This window comes from Grampus griseus (assembly GCF_964374135.1).
Source record: "Grampus griseus genome assembly, chromosome: 8".
NCBI lineage: Eukaryota > Metazoa > Chordata > Mammalia > Artiodactyla > Delphinidae > Grampus > Grampus griseus.
In genome coordinates this window covers 66,501,233-66,513,603 of record NC_139002.1, presented here as the reverse complement: position 1 = coordinate 66,513,603, position 12,371 = coordinate 66,501,233, and the positions used below count along the sequence as shown (strand labels likewise).

The 12,371-nt window shown below is 43.3% G+C and overlaps 1 protein-coding gene and 1 pseudogene across 2 annotated transcripts in view; both read left to right on the top strand.

Annotated features, from left to right (window-relative positions):
• Positions 1-12,371, top strand: part of GALNT18 (polypeptide N-acetylgalactosaminyltransferase 18) — a 359,182-nt gene that overhangs the window by 253,204 nt on the left and 93,607 nt on the right. The gene's annotated exons all lie outside the window — the stretch shown is intronic.
• On the top strand, positions 3,445-12,113 carry LOC309825619 (60 kDa heat shock protein, mitochondrial-like; annotated as a pseudogene). Its single transcript has 2 exons — positions 3,445-3,478; positions 10,328-12,113. The product of its transcript is annotated as a 60 kDa heat shock protein, mitochondrial-like (transcript).

Here is a 12,371-nt window from a genome sequence, read left to right as displayed (position 1 = left end):
GAGATGTAGGTTCGATTTTGTAGCAAGAATGTTTCATAGGCAGTACGCGTGTACTTTTATCACAAGGTACTTAATGTCTTGCTGTCTCTTTATCCTGTTTCATTGCTACCTCTAACATAAACATTTTGCTTTACTTTACACTTTAAAAAAATAAAAGGGAATATGTATATATTTACACCTCCTCTTTCTTAGATAAATGGTAGTATGCTATGCACACTTTTCACTATTTTATTATATAAATTTTTTTCTGAAGACTGTAATAGTACATAGGGGTACTCCTTATTGTTTTTACATAGCTGCATGGTATTCCAATGAATGCACATTCCATGGTTTATTCTACCAGTTTCTTGTTGAGGGCACAGTTCTACAATGAATTGTCTTGTGCATACAGTTTTTCATATTTTTCTGGACTATTGTTTGAATAGGTTCCTAAAAGTGAAATTGTGAGGTCAAAGGGCAAATGCATGTGTAATTTTGCTAGACATCATCAAATATCCTTGCAGAGGGGTAGTATTTTTCCCACCAGGAATGATGAAGGTGCCTGTTTCCTCACAGTCAACCAACAAAGTATGTTGTGGAATATTTGGGGTGTTGCCAATCTGACAGATGAGAAGTGGCTTTCAGAGTAGTTTTAATTTGCATTTCGCTTATTAAGACCTAGGCTGAACAGCTTTTCACATGATTAAGACCATTTGCATTTCTTTTTTCCATGGGCTTTTCATATCTTTGGCCCATTTTCCTGCAGGATCGTTAATCTTTATTTTTAGAGTCTCTTTACACATTAGGGATGGTAATACTTTACCTATCATATACATTGCAAATATTTTCTCTCAGTGTGTTACTTGTTTTTTGTTACTTGTCTTTTAATTTTTCTTCTGGTGTTTTTTTGCCATGCAAGTTTTTGTTTGTTTGTTTGTTTGTTTTAATGTAAGCAAAAGTCTTTTTCCTTCTTGCTTCCAGAGTTTAGACAGAGTAAAGTTTACCCACTATAAGGGTAAAGAAAAATTCACCTATGTTGTTTTCTAATACTTGTAGGGTTGTATTTTTTACATTTTAATCTCTGACTCATTCAGAATTGATCCTGATGTATGGTGTGAGGAATGGACCCAATGTCTTATTTTTCTATATGGCCATCCAGTTATCCTAACACCTTCTATTTAAAATTACATCTTTTCCTCACTGGTTTGCAGTACTACCTTTATCATAGACTAAATTGCCGTACATATTTGGGTCTGTTTCTGGATTTTCTACTCTAGCTCCATTAATCTGTGAGTGTATTCATATGCTAATATCACACAATTTTAATTATGTAGCCTTTATATTGTTTGTAAGTTCAAACTTAAAAATGTTTGTAAGTTATATTAAGTTTGTAAGTTCGATTCTGGTTTGCCAACTGTGTATCATGGAGATCTTGGATTCAAAGGAAGAGAAGATCTGTGAGAGACAGAAATATCACCTTTCCCACTTCCTTCCTATCTAGACTTTAAAATACTTAATGTCAAGATTTATGGCTACTTAATTTTCACACTGATGCTTGGAACCTAGTATGTGCTCAATGAACAGGTTTCAAATTTGAAGACCAGTCAAGTGTAAGAGAATTTTATTCTATATATCTCAGAAAGTTAGAGCCATGAACAGTGGGGTGGAAGCTGTAATGGATGTAGTTATCAATTCAATATGAGAAACAAATATTAGAATCATAAAAAGGAAGGGATGCCTAATGGAATCGTGAGCTCCCTATAATAGGACATGAACATGACCACCCCTCGGTATTACTAGAAAGAGATGAGATTTATGACCAAAATACTAATAGTTAATAGTAGTGTAGCAGTAATTATATGTGAGCTACTGTCCTAAGTGCTTTACATGTATTAACTCCCTTAATCCTTGCAGCAACCTTGTAATGTAGAATCTTTTATTACCCCCACTTCCAGGAGGGTATACTGAAGCACAGAGAAGTGATATAACTTGCCCTAGGAAAATAGTAGGACATATATACACTACCAAATGTAAATAGCTAGCTAGTCGGAAGCAGCTGCATAGCACAGGGAGATCAGCTCGGTGCTTTGTGTCCACCTAGAGGGGTGGGATAGGGAGGGTGGGAGGGAGAAGCAAGAGAGAGGAGATATGGGGATATATGTATATGTATAGCTGATTCACTCTGTTATACAGCAGAAACTGACACACCATTGAAAGCAATTATACTCCAATAAAGATGTTAAAAGAAAATGGTAAAGCTGAGATTTCAACCCAGGAAGAGTGGCTTCAGAAACCATTATGCCTTATATAGATAGGCATAGTGTAGTGGCTTTCAGTAAGAAATCAGATCAGATTTCTCATGATCTCCTTGTGGGTTCATTTATGTGTGTATTCATTCATTCATTCTTGCCAGGTGCTGGGAAACTGGAGGTGAATGACATAGACCCTGTCTTTGAGTGGCCCTCAGTCTAGTGGGAGAGACAACCACCTCCCCATCTTCTAAGTATCAATACTAATCTAACAGATTATAGAAAATGTCATGAGCTTAAACAGGATATTTTGATCCCTTCCTCCATTGTGACTTTAAGGACTTCTGTGTTTTTTGATCTACCAATGGCGACTGTAGTAAGTATACAACTCAGAGAAACTGCTGACACTATTTCTTGTGAGAGTTCTAAAAAAAAAAACTAAAACAAAAAATGCAAACTATTATTCTTTTTCCAAATTATGAGTAGTAGTAAAGATCATCAACACGAACTAAAGCAACAAACAAAAATGAACACAGTAAAAATTTTAAAAGCTAAAAAATTGATTGAAGAAATGAATAGTAATATAATTTACATCTGCAAAATTTGATTCAGGAAAACTAAACTTGGTTGAAATCATGACCACAAAAGAAAACTCTGTGATGGAGGCCATAATTGTAAAAAAGATGTAGATTTAAAAATTGCTGATAGATAAGTCATATCTTAGTTGTAAAATCAATGCAAAAAAGTATTAACCCCATGAACATAAGTCTAGTAAAATAAAATTCGAAAATTAGCATAAAAGGAAATATATTTTAATTACATTATATAGAAAATTGACCAAGAGAATTAAAGTCCCTTAATGACATTTATTCCAGAAAGTACTTCCTGGATGAGAATTCATCATTGTGAATATAATTCGGATTGAAGCACTAAGTAAGGCATAACCCAGTGCTATGGACCAAAATGGCAAGGATGAAAGATGCTGTGTGCTTTACAGTAGCATCCAAGAGGGAGTGACCCCTCTACCCCTGGGAGCTGGCTGAGGCTTCACAAAGGAGGCAGCATTTAGGCTGGGCCTAAGCAATGAAGGTGTGTTATTCAGGTGGGAAGAGGAAGACAGGTGTTCCAGAGAGTTGAGGTGACACGTGCAAAGTGACAGCTGAGAAAGAGCATGACTGTGGCTGAACTCTAAGGCTGGGAACTAGGGGTCTGTAACATGGGGCTAAAACAGAGGGCCAGTGACAGACAAGGTAGGGCAGTCAGATGGAGAAAAAGAGTGGTCATTGGCAATCCAGCGGGTGGCCTTCGGTGGGCTCTTTGCTCATCCTGGCTTGTCCAACATTTTTATCAATGACTTAAGTAAAAGGAAAAGGTGAACTTATGGTGGATGACCTATTACTGGGAGAGTCCAGACAGACATTTCCTTGGTTTCTAACATTGGCCTTTCTAGGTCTGAAATGTCTAAGAGTTGGTTTAGTGACATCAACTCTTGGGCAACAGAAGATTATTATTTCATAAAGCAGATACATGCTCCACAGTTGGTAGCGGTATTAGGCCACAAGTCTGGAAGATGATGATAATATTATTAATCATAACAATAACGAGTGGAGGAACTTCCATTTATTGGATGCTCTTGACCTATCACTTTGTTTATATTATCTTGTTAATTTTTATGTAAGTCCCATGAGGCCCGTGTTGTTATCCCCATTTTGTAAGTCAGGAAGCTGGAAGTAATAGGATAAAATGCCTCCCCAAATCACTCAAGATAAGAACCAGCCTGAGTGGTTTCAAGGTTCATACCTTATCACTGTGTCACGATGCCCATCCACCTCTGCCTTCAGGGTTTAAAATTGTCCATGGCATAAAGTTTAATTTCAGGAGCTAACCTGGGTCAGCATCGCTTTGGAAAAGGACCACAGTACTGTTTCAGTGCTGGAGGATTCAGCCCAAATCCCTCATGGGAGACGGGGCCTGGTTCAGACAGTACCACGCAATGTCTTCACCTGAGGTCGCAGCAGACATCAAAACTGGAGGGGGTGACAGAGACAAGAGCTGAGCTGAAAGCCAGAGTCCAGAGTGTCAGAAAGGAGGTAGATTGAGGAACTGCCAAATGAGAAGAGCTGGTAACAGGAGGTCAGAAACCTGGGTTCAGGGAGCCAGAGACACAGAGGAGGAAGAGAAAGCAAAGTAGGGGATATAGCAACTGCCCAGAACAGGCATCGCCATTATTTGAAACTTTTACAAAATATATCTAGGGTTAAAGGGCTAGAGACTTTGCTAGAATTACTAGTGAAAGAGGCCCAAGCAAATGTATGTGTGCTTGTTAACCCTGCAGGATACTGAAGCGCCCGAGGGACCACACGGTTCTCCCCAGAGGGCTTAGAAGGCTGAGTAAGCTCATTGCTGACATCACCCAGCCTTGGGTGAGAACAAGGACGCTAATTAAGAACACTGGATACCATGATTTTAGGTACATCGACTAGTCTCTGCCAGCACAGTGACAGAGACGTGAAAAGGACGAGAAGGGGTGTGGGCACCAGTGTGCTCGCTCAACTGGAAAGGTCTCAGGAGACCCCCAGAAGCAACATCTCATAGAAAGCCTACATGCAGATTCTCTGACCCACCCCCCGTCCCTGGAGACAGAGAAAATTAAACACCTTAAATTGGATTTTAGTCTGTTGCTTCTAAATGTTATGGTTGGTCCAAGCCAGCTGGAGCTAGAGTTCAGAATAACCCGCAAGCTTAGAGCAACACGTCCTTCGTGGGGGGGGGGGGGGGGGGGGGGGCTTGGGGCGGAGGGTGTCGTGGGCTGCCACCGTTTTGTATCATTCTTTCGTGAACTGGGATCTGCCGTGGCATTGTCCTTCAGCTGCTGTCATGGGGTAAATAAAGCCCACAGGAGGCTGCAAGCCGTACAATGGAATAACTGTTCCATCTATGCCGTCTTCTGAGGCCAAGGATTTCAAGACATGAGACACAGGTTTCAAGGTTGGGGGCTTTTGTTCTTCCTAAGGGCATTTTCCCAGTGACTCAAAACTTTTTTTTTTTTTGGTACGCGGGCCTCTCACTGTTGTGGCCTCTCCCGTTGCGGAGCACAGGCTCCGGATGCGCAGGCTCAGTGGCCATGGCTCACAGGCCCAGCCGCTCTGCAGCATGTGGGATCTTCCCGGACCGGGACACGAACCCATGTCCCCTGCATCGGCAGGCGGACTCTCAACCACTGAGCCACCAGGGAAGCCCGACTCAAAACTTTTGCTAAGGCATTGTCCATGTGTTCCCTTAGCGCTGTGTTAGATGCTAATAGTGGTCTGAGTGCTCATTGGAGGTCAAGATGTAGCCATTCATGGTCCTTATAAATGAGTTATTAAAGTTTGACAAAGATGGCATTGAGATTTCAAGCCCAGATGCTGAGAGATTTGGGGGTACCATTGACTAAGAAAGGGGTCTTTGGTGTAGAGAGTTGGTTTGTGGGGAAAAATGGGGCAAGTTTGATATTAGAAATAACAATGGAAATAACCAGAAAGCTCGCATTATTTGTCCGTCTTATTTATTTACACAGTGAACATTTATTATGCTGCTTGTGTTCTGCACTTGGCATTAGGGGAGAAATGTAATACCCAGATCTTGACTTCAGCAAGAAGCCAGAACTAAAGGTAAAGAGAAGATCTGGAGGTGAGACAGGGGATCAGGTGCCCTCTGTGTGCCCACGGAAGGTACGAGGATGGAGGAGCCCAGAGAGATGGAAGTCTGAACTAGAAAGAGATTTTAGAATTGAGCATGGGCATAGGAAATGGGGCAGGTGGCAGGGTGGTGCCCATAGTTACAGAGAAGAATTGACTAGAAAAATAAGAGCTGAGTTGGTGGAAAACCACAGATGTCCTGGGAAGCATTTCAGGATTGCACTAGTCATGGTAAGATGACCACATGATAATAGCTACCATTTATTCATTGTTTACTTTGTGCTCGGTGCTTTTGTTTATTTAATACTAGACACTGTGCTGAGCGCTGGGCATACAGTGATGAACAGAATTGTCTACATTGTACCCTCTTAGAGCTTACATCCTGGTGAGTTTTATGCTGTATGTCATTTCGTCCTGAGAACCACAAGAGGCTAGAATTATTATCCTCATTTTACAGATGAGAAGACTGAGGCTCAGAGAGGTTGAGTCAGTTGCCCAGGTCCCACATAGAAAGAGTTTGGTGGAGCTGGGATTTGAACACGGTTCTGTCTGATGCCTAAGCCTCTAAAGCCCTGTACTGTGAGAATATGAGTGGAGAAAGGGTATCCCGATGCAAGTGGAAGAAGCCTTTGAGGGGACAGTTGGGGTCAAGGGGTGGTGATAGAATACAGATTTCAAAGGAGGGATTGAGGGGGCAAGGAGTTTAGAGATTTTATTTGACCAAGAACGGAGGGAGGGCTTCCCTGGTGGCGCAGTGGTTGAGAGTCCGCCTGCCGATGCAGGGGACGTGGGTTCGTGCCCCGGTCTGGGAGGATCCCGTGTGCCGCGGAGCGGCTGGGCCCGTGAGCCATGGCCACTGAGCCTGCGCGTCCGGAGCCTGTGCTCCGCAACGGGAGAGGCCACAGCGGTGGGGGGCCCGCGTACCGCAAAAAGAGAAAAAAAAAAAAAAGAATGGAGGGAGAGGGATTCCTTGAAAACTGCTTGCAGGCACAGGCCAAGTGCAAGGGCCCTGGGAAAATATGGACTTGACCTTGAGAGAGGAGTTGACATTGTCTTTCTAGGTGGTCAGCTGTAGCCAGCCCTGCTCTGTTGGAGTGTGTGCCACTAGGCGTGGCCTCCTGGGACCGTGGGGCCTGAAATTCCCAGGGCCCTTGAGATCTGAGCATCCTGGGGCCTATGAAGCCTAAACCTCCGGGATCGGGGTCTTCTCTGCTTGCGATCTCTATATGGAAGGGGAGCTTAGCGCCCCAGGCAGCCCAGAACCAATTATTCTGCCATGCTGGGTAGCCAGAAGGTATCTGAAAGCATTGAGAGGAAGCTTCTTTGCCATAGCACATTATCTTTAGCTCACCAGCCACGCAGTGACTCTGCAATTACAAAGCAGCCGTGGAACAGACACAGCTTAACAGTACGTTGTAAGTTTTACGGTTAGTAAAGATAAGTGCAAAATTTATCCCTAAAGAACAAAGCAATTAAAAAGGTACATGATGAAGCAATTACCTAGAAATGGTGGGGAGCAGAAGGAGAGGACCCATGGACAATTTTATTCTGGAAGGGTCTTCACACTTACGTTTCTTTAATTGTGTTCAATGGGAGAGCCATAGCAAAGTAAGATTAATAAACTGCACAGAAGAGGTAACAATTGAGAAAGGGGTTTGAGATCCAAGCTGAAGAAAATGTTACCTTGTTAAAAAGTTAGGACCGAGGTGGAAAATAGCTATAAAGGCCATTATTGGGACCATTAATGAAATTTGATTATAGGCTGTGGATTAGATAATAGTAATGTCTCAATGTATAATTTCCAGATTTGGGGAAAAAAGCAAGAGCAAAAGTGTAAAAAACCTGGGAGCCAGCAATGGATGTTAAAGCTCCAGAGAGTCAGTTTCTCACTCCTTTTCTTATTCGTTTTTTGTTTTGTATTTTGTCTTTCTTTAATTGAGTCTGCCTGCTGCTTTGTGTTGTGCCCTTGGAAGGTAACTTCTTTGCCACCATTACATCGTGTTTCCAATTTTCCAGGAAGGGACCACCAGGCAAGGCCAGAATCAGCTCCTCAGAATGACTGATAGAAACTGAGCAGGGACTGCCCCCCACTTCCTTCTCCCGCCCCTCCTCCTCTTTCTCCTCCCCTTCCTCCCCCTCCTCTCCCCTTCCTCTCCCTCCCCTCCCCCTCTCTTCCTCCTCTCCCTCCTCCTCCCCTTCCTCCTCCTCCTCCCCCTCCTCCTCCCCTCCCCCTCCCTCCCCTCCCCCTCTCTTCCTCCTCTCCCTCCTCCTCCCCCTCCTCCTCCCCTTCCTCCTCCTCCTCCCCCTCCTCCTCCCCTTCCTCCTCCTCCTCCCCCTCCTCCTCCCCTTCCTCCCCCTCCTTCTCCCTTTCCTCCCCCTCCTCCTTCCCTTCTTCTCCCTCTCCTCCCCCTCCCCCTCTTCCTCCTCTCCCTCCTCCTCCCCCTCCTCCTGCCCTTCCTCCTCCCCCTCCTCCTCCTCCCCCTCCTCCTCCTCTTCCTCTCCCTCTCCTCCCCCTCCTCCTCTCTTCCTCCTCTCCCTCCTCCTACTCCTCCTGCCCTTCCTCCTCCCCCTCCTCCTCCCCTTCCTCCTCCTCTTCCTCTCCCTCTCCTCCCCCTCCTCCTCTCTTCCTCCTCTTCTCCCTCCTCCCCCTCGTCCTCTTCAGCATCAGCATCTGTCTCATCATGATCACCATCCAGTGTTGTGGTTTGCTTTTGAAAAATCCTCCTCCTCACAAATCTGAAATTGCAGAAGGGGAATTAAGAGACATCTACTCCCATTGCAAATGCTCTTCACTTTGTAAAGCGATGCAAGAGGCAAGATCCTGATGAGTAAAATTTCCCAGTGCTTACCAATGACGGTTTACAGAAATTATCCCTACACACAAGTTTTTCCATCAAGCGGGCTTACCTGCACATAAAGTCAGCCCTGAGGATAGCACCCCCAGTAACACCCCCAGGAGATATTTACTCCCCAAGGTCCTGTCTCTCTCTGTGTCTGGGCTCTCTCTCTAGTTTTGGATAGTCTAATGAACGGGACCTCTCTCCTTGCTTAGTGCTGGCCACCATCAATGCAGTGTGTCTGGCTTTATTCATTATGCCTACTTCAAATGCTGCTCATCAGTGAGTGAGGGTCTTGACGGCATGTGTCATTTTCACTGCCTTAGAATTGGTAGTCCTATAAAGAAATCATGGTGTAGGGGAGAGAAAATATTAGTAATACTGTGATTTCAAGGCAGATGCTTATCTTGGGTTTCAGTGTTTCTAAAATCAGGTTGTGCCTGATAAATTTGGCATATATAGATAAATAATAAATATATAAATAAATTACAATTTATTATCCAAATCAGAACACTTTTGAGAGTAAAAGAGGATACCACTAACTGTTACACTGGACCAGCAGGCATGAACCAATGTTGTCATGGGCAAACCAGGACATGATCACTTAACATAATTTTATATGTACATTTAATGCAATTTCGTTCATTTGACGTTATTTGGTAGGCGCCTGCCATAGGTGACATTGGGCATACAATGTTTAACATTGAGCGTGTAATGCTTAAAATTACATGCTTAATATTTGGCATACAATGTTTAAAAAGTAAACACAGCCCCTTCCCTCTTGGAGCTGGTGGTATAATGGGACAGACAGCTGATAAAAGGGAACAAAGAATAGATGTATAGTTACAAATTGTAATGAGTGCTGTATTAGTCAATTCCGGCTGCCATAACAAAATCCCATAGACTGGATGGCTTAAACAACAGAAGTTTATTTTCTCACAGTTCTGAAGGCTGAAAGTCTGAGATCAGGGAACCAGCATGGTCAGATTCTGGTGAGAGCTCTCTTCCTGGCTTCCAGACAGCCACCATCCTGCTGTGCCCTACATGGTAGAGAGAGAGCTCTATAGTCCCTTCCTCTTCTTATAAGGACACCGGTTGTGTCTGGTCAGGATTCAGTCCTTACAAACTTATTGGACCTTCATCACATCCTTAAAGGCTCTATCTCCAATACAGTCATATGGTGGGGGGCTGGGGATAAGGCTTCAACATATGAATTTTCGGGGTCGGGGGGACACAATGAAAAGCACAGAATGTAAGTTCCAAAAAGTCATGGGCTTTGTAGGTTTCGTTCAGTGACAAAATTCCCATCTCATATTACAGCCCCCAGCACAAAGGAAGGAAATACTAAATAAATAATGGTTGAATTGAATTAAAGCGGAGAAGGGACATGATCTGATTTATAATTTTAGAAGATGGATTGGACGGCAACAAACTTGCAAACAAGCAAAAAAACTTGTTAGAAGGCTATTGATAGGCGGAGGGAGGGGACGCGGGCTCATTGCTGTGTGTGCCCTGCAGTCTGTCCCTCACTCACCGCTGACGGCCTGTCTCGTCGCCTGCAAGCCGTGCTGCCGCCCCACAGAAACGTTTCGATTACCCTCAGTCCTTCGCCAGATGAGGCCAGTGTCCAGGGCACTGGCTTCTCATCTCACTCGGGCTTATGCCAAAGATGTAAAATTTGGTGCGGATGCCCGAGCCTTAATGCTTCAAGGTGTAGACCTTTTAGCTGATGCCGTAGCCGTTACTATGGAGCCAAAGGCAAGGACAGTGATTATTGAACAGAGTTGGGGAAGTCCCAGAGTGACAAAAGATGGTGTGACTGTTGCAACGTCCATTGACTTAAAAGATAAATATAAAAATATTGGCGCTAAACTTGTTCAAGATGTTGCCAATAACACAAGAGGGTGGGGATGGTACCACTACTGCTACTGTACTGGCTCTATCGCCAAGGAAGCCTTCGAGAAGCTTAGCAAAGGTGCTAATCCAGTGGAAATCAGGGGAGGTGTGATGTTAGCTGTTGATCTATAATTGCTGAACTTAAGAAGCAGTCTAAACCTGTGGCAACCCCAGAAGAGATAGCCCAGGTTACTACGATTCCTGCCAATGGAGACAAAGAAATTGGCAACGTCATTTCTGATGCGATGAAAAAGGTTGGAAGAAAGTGCGTTATCACAGTAAAGGATGGAAAAACACAGAATGACAAAATTAGAAATTATTGAAGGCATGAAGTTTGATAGAGGGTATATCTCTGCATACTTTATTAATACATCAAAAGGTCAGAAATGTGAATTCCAAGATGCGTATGTTCTGTTGAGTGAAAAGAAAATTTTGGTGTCCAGTCCATTGTTCCTGCTCTTGAAATTGCCAATGCTCACCATAAGCCCTTGGTCATAATTGCTGAAGATGTGGATGGAGAAGCTCTAAGTACACTTGTTTTGAATAGGCTGAAAGTTGGTCTTCAGGTTGTAGCAGTCAAAGGTCCAGGTTTTGGTGACAATAGAAAGAACCAGCTTAAAGACATGGCTATTGCTACTGGTGGTACAGTATTTGGAGAAGAAGGGCTAACTCTAAATCTTGAAAATGTTCAGCCTCATGACTTAGGAAAAGTTGGAGAGATCATTGTGACCAAAGATGATGCCATGCTCTTGAAAGGAAAAGGTGACAAGGCTCAAATTGAAAAGCATATTCAAGAAATCATCGAGCAGTTAGATATTACATCTAGTGAATATGAAAAGGAAAAACTGAATGAACGTCTGGCAAAACTCTCAGATGGTGTTGCTGTGCTAAAGGTTGGTGGGACAAGTGACGTTGAAGTGAATGGAAAGAAAGACAGAGTTACAGATGCCCTTAATGCTATGTGAGCTGCTGTTGAAGAAGGCATTGTTTTGGGAAGGGGCTGTGCCCTGCTTCAGTGCCTTCCAGCCTTGGATTCAAAACTCCAGCTAATGAAGATCAAAAAATTAGTATAGAAATTATTTTTAAAACACCCAAAATTCCTGCAATGACCATTGCTAAGAATGCAGGTGTTGAAGTTGAGAAAATTTTGCAAAGTTCTTCAGAAGTTGGTTATGATGCTATGCTTGGAGATTTTGTGAATATGGTGGAAAAAGGAATCACCGATCCAGCTAAGGTTGTAAGAAGTGCATTACTGGATGCTGCTGGAGTGGCCTCTCTGTTAACTACAGTAGAAGTCGTAGTCACAGAAATTCCTAAAGAAGAGAAAAGAAGAGAAGGATCCTGGAATGGGCGAAATGGGTGGGATGGGAGGTGGGATGGGAGGTGGCATGTCCTAATTCCTAGAATAGTGCTTTACCATCATGAATGAGATGTGAAAGGAAGCTCAAGGCAGCGTTCCTCACCAATAACTTTAAGAGAGGTCAGTTGAAGGAGATGACTGAAGAAAAGGCTGGCTGATGTTTAAGAAAATCACTATAACCATCAGTTACTGGTTTCAGTTGACAACATAGAATGGTTTACTGCTATCATTGTCCATACCTACAGATAATTTATTTTGTATTTTTGAATAAGGACATTTGTACATTCCTGGTTTAAAAAAAAAAAAAGGCTATTGATAGAGTTGTCCACACAAAAATGATTGGAGCAGAATGTTGTCTGTGCATATTGAG